This window comes from Patella vulgata, chromosome 3 (assembly GCF_932274485.2).
Source record: "Patella vulgata chromosome 3, xgPatVulg1.2, whole genome shotgun sequence".
Classification (NCBI taxonomy): Eukaryota; Metazoa; Mollusca; class Gastropoda; family Patellidae; genus Patella; species Patella vulgata.
Window position 1 is genome coordinate 27,265,943 of NC_065881.2, and position 8,511 is coordinate 27,274,453.

At 34.9% G+C, this 8,511-nt stretch overlaps 1 long non-coding RNA gene across 1 annotated transcript; it reads left to right on the forward strand.

Moving 5' to 3' along the window:
• Positions 1–1,340: 1,340 nt before the first annotated feature.
• On the forward strand, positions 1,341–5,300 carry LOC126816927 (uncharacterized). The gene is made up of 4 exons (XR_007678670.1): positions 1,341–1,468; positions 3,798–3,890; positions 4,056–4,198; positions 4,893–5,300. It is a non-coding gene; the product is annotated as an uncharacterized LOC126816927 (long non-coding RNA).
• Positions 5,301–8,511: the final 3,211 nt, after the last annotated feature.

An 8,511-nucleotide genomic window follows, 5' to 3' on the forward strand; every position in this document is an offset into this window, starting at 1 on the left:
CTTATTAATAACATTCTAGACAGTCTGTCTTAGGTCTAATTAGCCTGAATTGTATATACACGTAGAGGTGTCAACGAGCTAGATCTCTGTCTATCTATTGACTATTGTCCTCGAGTTCGAACAGTGTGATTTTTTTCTTTCGATTGACAAGTCTAATTAACCGTGGTACGAATTGAAGGAGAAACTGAAAATAGAGACGTATCAAGAAATGGCAAAGCTGTTATTGGATAGGTAGGCCTAATTTGCAAAAAAATATTATCATGAGAATCTATATTCAGCTTATTATTACCATTGGGAAACGTTTCGTTTTGAAAAATATTACTGTTTATAAATAATGTCTTTATAAAACATGTGGGGATCACGGTGGCTATTTGGGTAAGACGCTGGCTCGCTAGCCTGGAGGTCGGGTATTCGATCCTTGCATTTACCGTGAAAGTTTATCCTGAATTTACGACGTGGTTCCCCCTTGTCAGTTATGCAGGACAGAGGGCCTGATAAGGACAGCTGTCTAGTCGTTTGAGGGGACGAAAAACTGAGGTCCCGTGTACACATTGGCCTGCACGTAAAAGATCCCTTTACTGTTGCAATTCGATATAAAAGTAGGCCGTAGTGCCGCTGTCCAGGCAAAATTACCCTCATAGCACACCGTATGGCGTATGCCCGTCTTCATTAGCTCAGTTCGGAGCAGAACAGTAGGACGTTAAACTCCATTTCATTTTATAAAAGATGTGAAATATTGTTTCTATTTCTTTAACATTGTTTAAATCGCTAATATTTGGGACCTAGAAATTGACACAAATGGGTCGCAACGTTTATAATATTGTAATATATGTGTACATATAAACTGATTTACAATTTACATTCAATCATTTCTGTTTTTACTGTAAATTCTAATCAGTTATGTTCCACGAATTGCCCCAGAAGTATCAATGGGACGGCAATCTATTTATTACGCAGGCTCTCCACCCAAGAATATGGGCTCACCGTCCTGACTTGTGGAATATGTCTAGCCCTGTTATTCGAATCCCTTGTTACAAATGGTAAACATATAAAATGTTCATTTTGTCTTAAATATTGGATGTCAGAAGCCCATCTTTTCCCGGTAAAATCACAACATCAATGTCGATTTAAATTGACAAATAATTTGTGTCCGACTTTGGATGATATTGGGTTAGAGACTTAGCTACTGTACTTTAATCTAGATGGTTGAATATCTCATATGAGCTATGGTTTATTCGTAACCTGAATTTAAATTTAATTATTGTAAGGTTTTCTTTTACTATCTTGTATAATAACTAATATTAACAGGTATAATAACTAATATTAACAGGTATAATAACTAATATTAACAGACAATTTTTTGATGAATGACTGGTGAATGTATTTATTTTTCCAGCTATAGCGGAATTTGTGTGCCTTCAAATGCTGGAGCACTGCATGTTTCAGAACTATCATCCATTCATGGCAGGTAATATTTGTACAGCAACTAATTAATTGTTTTTTGACAATTATGTTACATGTAGATCACCTTGGACTGTTTCATCCCAAAATTACATGGGTCGTTTCATTCCACTTATATAGGGTTGTGTTTCATCTCACTTATATATGAATTTTTAATATTTTATTTATATAGTAATAACAATAACAATTTTATCACTGTTTTGAATTATTCAATGACATTATTGTCTCAGTAACATTATTGTTTCATTCACTTTGTATTATATCCATTATTACTACACCTTATTTTTTGTCACAATATTTTTCCAAAAATAATATTGATTTATTCAGAAAACTGAGGGGATTGGGGAACAGGCAAAGCCTATATAAACCCCTCTCCCGGTTACAATAAATTACATAATATTACAATATTTTGAAAATAAAGAAGAAAAAAGAATAGATAAAAGGAAATTATATATATATATGTACACATAACCCAATAAAAATATTTACATGTAAACATAAGTTTGAAATAATTAAAATCAGATATTTTTTAAAATCTAAATCTTTCGGTTTGTTCAATAAAATTATGGACCCCGTTAAATACTGACACGTTTTCGTTGTATGATAGTGTTTCCGATCCATATAGTAGCACTTTAGTGTTTTGTTGTGTATGAGGTAAAGTGTCGATTGTTCTGTGGCGAGCATCTGAATACAAGGAACATACAAGGAGATAGTGATAAGGATCTTCTATTATATTACCACATAAACATTCGGGGGTGTTTGAAATATGTCTTGTAAATTTATGAAAATTTAGATTACTGCAGCCTAGTCTTAGTTTAGTATGTATAATTTGATTTTTACGTTTGCCAATATAATAAAAGAGAGGTATTTTCGGATCACGTTTAGAGAGTTCTTGTTTAAATTTTGAGAGTGATAAGACATTTGTTATGGACGGATCTAGGCTGTTCCAGAGTCGGATAGCTGATGGAAAGAATGAATTGTAATAGAGAGATGTTTTGCAGAATATTTCATCTAATTCTGGTTTACTTCTAAGATTATATGGAGATGTTTTTAATTTAATGTGGTTGGATAAATAATTTGGAACCATTCCATTAATAATTTTATATATTGTCTGTAAATTATGTCTTTTTCTTCTTGCATTCAAAGGAATAATACCAGTTTCCAGATAGAATAAACGGTGGCTAGTTCCCTTTACAGCCCCACAAATAGTGCGTAATGCGTCAAGTTGAAGGTGTTCTAGTTGGTTCGCTAGGTGATCAGTGCAATTGTCCCAAATAATGTCCGCATAGTCGAAATGCGGTAGTATATAAGAATTGTAAATTATGCAAAGAGATTTTCTATTTAGCCTGTACTTTAGGGATCTTAAACAATTGATTAATTTTGATACTTTATTACAAATATTATTTATGTGGATATCTCATTTAAGTTTGTGTTGGAAGAAAAGACCCAAGTGCTTGTGGTTTTGCACATCATTTATTTTAACAGTATCCATAAAAAGTGGTGGTATGTTATTGTGTGGTTTGATAGATATTGTTAGTGATTCTGTTTTTGTGGGGTTGAAGGAAACCAGCCATTTTTTTGGACCAAACGTTGATTTTCTCGATATCCGAATTCATTATTTTCGCGCTTTCCGACGGATCTTTTATCAGTAAGTAGAGAGACGTGTCATCAGCAAACAATTTGATATTTGATTGAATATTTTCAATGATGTCATTAATATAAATTAAAAATAGAAGCGGACCGAGAACGGAGCCCTGTGGAACACCGGAAGTGACGAATGATGACTCCGAGGCGACATTGTCCAGAACACACTGTGATCGACCAGTTATATAACTTTTAAACCAACTGTACAATGTGCCTCGGACCCCGACAGCATCAAGCTTAAGACAGAGTCCAGCATGCCAAACTCTATCGAATGCTTTGCTGATGTCACAGAACACCGTTCTCGTGTAATAACCCTTATCGATTGCATTACAATAAAAATCATTTAAGTCTAGAAGTTGGTAGATAGTCGAGTCTCCTTTCATAAAACCACTTTGAAATTGTGTAAGTGTATTGTTATCTAGAAGGAAGTTAAAGACATGCTTATAAATACAACGTTCAAGGATCTTACTTATTATCGAGAGTAATGATATCGGGCGATAGTTGGAACATATATCCTTATTTCCTTTTTTAAATATCGCTACGACGTTAGCATGTTTCCAGATCAAAGGGAAGATAGCACACCTAAGTTGTTGGTAAGCTACCAGACACTTTCATCATTAACATACTGGTAATGATATCGTCACTTTTATACATGATAGTACGAATTATTACAACTAATTTTGTTTTTGTAGTACTGATACAGACAAGAGAAAGAACAGGCCTCCTGAAATGTCTACAATCGCTGTAGGAATTAGCCCCTTTCAAGACGATATAACTCAAGAAAAGTAAGTACCATAGTAAGTTTGATTGGATAGATGAGTTAAATTACAACTTAATAATCAAATAAAGTGTTGTAAAAATTAAAAATGTCTGGCACGAAACAAGAATTTGTATTAATTGCCAAACCATCCTGGAACAATTTTGATGTCTTGAATTTACTATCTTTATAGGGCCAGACTCGATGATAAAGGCAAAACGGGGCGAAAATGACCACTAGACCAGGATGGTCCTCGAAAGATTGCAGACACAATTGCAAAACCCGAGCCAGAAACAACTTCAGAGACAGCCAAGAAACAGAAAACCAGATTTTAATGTAAGTATTTTCATAATAATCGTCTTGGATTAAAACCAATGCCATTTTCGTCTTGAAATGATAATCCTATTTTCAGAACACGACAGGAGGGTACTACTACTCTATTCCCTGTACCACCACATAACAAATTGTCTGTAGGCTGCAAGTCTTCTCCTTCGATTAATGTCTTCGTCCATATCAATTGCTAGTACACCGTTTCTATATACATTAGCAAGATCCAGAACTTGTGGCTCTAAACAATACTGTTCAAACTCCTGAAAACATTAAATTAAAGATACATTATGCGAGATTAGATAACGAGCTGGCAGTTCTCACTATAATAGTTAAAAACTAGATAATGTAAAGGCAATTTGCTGAAAATTTCAGCCAAATTGATCCACTATGAACCGAGAAATAAGCGATCGAAAGTTCCGCATATCCTTGGTCATCATTACCTAAGTCGGTACGACAAAAATCAGTCTCGATTATCCATTAAATCGTTAAATCGAGAAGGAAAGTTATGCAGCAAATCGGATCATAATCCAACAAATATCGCAGGTAAGCGTTGACATCGAGAGTTGATTATGGTCAGGATACGTTAATTAATGTCTAATTAATAGTTTGTATAACATTTTAGGCCTAAAGAAAGACCTACAATAGGCATATTAAGCTCTTGCATAATGTATATTTAACTATTTTTAAAATCTATTTTCAGTAAACCAGCCAATTTGAAGTGATTGAAATGAAGGCTGCAGAACTTCCTGCTGCCGGTACTACCCAGACCAATAACATTAATATTTGTGGATGAAATATATCAAAGGATATTATTACAGAAAAAAAAATCACTTCCTGAGGGTAATGAAATACAATTCTCTGGTCTGGTACTGCAACATAACTTCTCAATATCTGTTGGCATATCTCCACATCTGTCATAGGAACACCAATCTGGTGCAGTTGAGGTTGGATATAGGGGTTGGATTGGCTGTTGGTTTCTTAGTTCTTCAGAAATGTCAAATAAATTGCAGGCATTTTTTCAGCCACAGACAACAAAAGTATCCTACATCCATCCACTTACCATTTTCTGAAATTATTTGAAAATTATGTTTGCAATTTGTAAATAATTATCTCTGGGCTCATATACTGTGTAAATATTTTATATAATTATGACCAGAAATGATCATATATATATTTGTTATATAATTACAAGAAAGTGCGTGAATAATAATCCATTGTGAGCTTACAAAATATTTCTTTATATCTTAAAAATTGGTTAAATATTCTTGCTTGCTGTTTTTGTGTATATATTTTACAACTATTAAAAAAAGAGTTTTCTTACCTTGAGTCCCTCATTTTTTTTTCTTTTTTGAGTCTTTCGGCCCTCTCCCTTGTTGGCTCAGTTTTCCCTTTTTGTCTTTTTCCTCTTTTTGGTCTCGGTGGGGTGGTTTCGGATGACGTTACATGTAATTGCAGCTTCCGTTAAGATCTAATTGTCCTTTAAGTAGATGATGCTGTTGATGTTGGAGGTTGGGCAGCATGAGTTGCTTCTAGCATAATTGGTAAAGTAGAGACGGTGTGTGTGGGGGGGGGGGCGGAGGGGGTGTCAACATCTGGTAATGAATTAAATGATTCCACCTGGCATGCCCGACACAAGAATGGTAGATCACGCCCAGTTTTGACTGGCCTCAAATACCTGTAAAACCAAAATGGTAGATCACGTCCAGTTTTGACTGACCTCAAATAGACAGCTTTCGAAATACCTGTAAAACCAAAATGCAAAGTGAATAAAACAAGGATTTTCTTAACTCATAGAAAATTCGAGCCAATAAACCTAATTAATAGCCTAATTGCACAAAAGAAATGTTTCGGACCTGTTCTACTTGTCTTGGGTGTCCATTTACCACAGGAATCACAAATACCTGCTTCTTCATTGGCACCAATGAATTTATTACACACATAGGACACTGTCAATCATAATAATTATCAAGTTCAAAAGTGCAGAAATAAATCTGATGAATGTTTCCTTTAATTTGATATTCATTCTAAATGTCATTCAAGGAACTAATTTGATATTATTTATAAATTTTGAGGGTGAAACCATGTTGCAACTTCAAGAAGTTTAAAATAATCAGCTTCTATGATTACTCATTATCAATTTAAAAAATGCAGGTGGATGAAGCCATATCGGTCTTAGGTCTAATCAAAGCTAAGAATGAACCCAATCATCAAATTTTAAAGATAATCAGTCTGTTTGATCCATCCATTAGGTACCGGTAACCAAACCAAGTGAAGCCATGCAGTGAGTCGAGTGACTGATAATAATTTAGTCGAAGTAGGCCTACCATTACTGATTACCAAATTACAATCATTCAATCTAAATTCCGATCATTCACTTCGCAGTTCGTTGCCATGAGAGCATAAGTAAATAATCGTAATGAATATAAACTTACCGGGAAAAAATGGATTCATGGTTTGGCATGACTCGTAGCAGTTCAAGTTCCATATCGTCTAAAACTGCCAGCTAGATGTATAAACATAAGGCATTACAGAACGAGGCGTATTTGACGTTTTGCGCATGCGCTACAATGGGATTCCCCCTTTTTCCGCTTTGTAGACTGCTTTTACCAGTCTCCCATAGTGAAATTGGTGAGAACACCATCCACCCATCGGAATTTTTCCATTTTTTTTAAATACCGTTGATAAGATCATGCATATACCACTAATGAATTGGGATATTGTATAATAGTACAATTTGTTGACCAGAATGAAGATTTGGACATATTATTCAGTTACAGCAAGAGTGTTATTGTCCCTTTAATATCATATTTTGCACATAATTGTTTGAACATTTCACTAGCATATTGTGGTCCATTGTCCGACATTATTACTTCTGGAATTCCATATTCAGATATCACTGATTTTGTATGGGCTATAACACACTCTGTAGTCATTGTTTTACCAAACCATCTTACGACAGGAAACTTTGAGAAATAGTCTACAAAGATTATATAGTGGGTCTGTTTGATATCAAAAATATCTGTGCCTATTTTCTGCCATGGATATTCTGGTGTTGCATGAGGTAATAAAGGTTCACTCGACTGTTTATATTGATGTGCTTGATATACTTGACATGTTGATATCATGTTCTTGATATCTAAGGTTATACCAGGCCATAATAAAGATTGTCGTGCACGCAGAAGGCATTTCTCTATACCAAGATGTCCTTCATGTAGAAGTTTAAGAGTGTCTTCGCGTAATGAGGTAGGTATGATAAGACGATGACATTTAAAAATTAAATTATCTTCAACACACAGATCTTCTCTTTAATTCCAATAATCTATAATTTCTTTCGGACAATCATGTCTGTCATTGGGTCATCCATCGATTATGGTTAACTTTAATATTCTTAAAGTTGGGTCTTGACAAGTTAGTGCTTTGATTGAGCTTGAAGCAGTGGTGTGTTTAGTTATAGTGTTGATTAGAATTTCTGTAAGTCCTCCTCCCTCTTCCGACAGAAGGCTGGATTAACTCTTGACAAAGCATCCGCTATGACGTTTGTTTTACCTGGTATGTACTCAACCTTTACATCATACTTAGTTGTAATTAATAGAAGTTGCTGTAGTCGTGGACTGGACTTGCTTATTTGTTTACGAAATATTGATTCAAGAACCTGTGGTCAGTCTGAAGAAGTACTGGTTTTCCATATATAATAGTTCTCTTTCGATATTGCTGTATCGCTGTTCTGTCTCGGTAAGTGAACTTGATTTGTAGCATTTGTGGCATATTTCTAGCAAGGTGTATAGCTGACAGTGTTGTGTGTCTGCTCTGCCAATGTTATCATTTTTTTAAGTATTTGAAGCTGCAAGCATGCTCTAATTGTGTAATAACTACTGGATAATAAGCCCTGGATTACCATGGATAAGCAAATGTTGTTGGAAATCTGCTGTTTATGCATGTTGTTGATGCAGAAAACTCTCAATGAAGTGTGAAGGGATACCAGGAGGGCCATGTCCATTCAAGCGAAAAGGCAGGTCAGAGGTTGCAATGTCACAAGGTGATATGTTTTTATGCAAGAGTTGTGAAGAACACAGATTTGGACCATCACCAAGTAGACAACTGAACAAAGTTAACTCTATTAAACCTACAATGTCCAGTGATAGCAAGAACAGTGATCAGTGTAACGATAATGTTTTTTTTCTGAACTCGGTGAAGTTGAAATCTCCCAACCTTGTACAAATAATGTCAGCAGTTATCAGGTTACTTTTTGTGATGCCTTATTGTGTTATATCGTGTTCTCTTTACAAAACAGTTCATTTAACAATATCAAAAATGCAGTG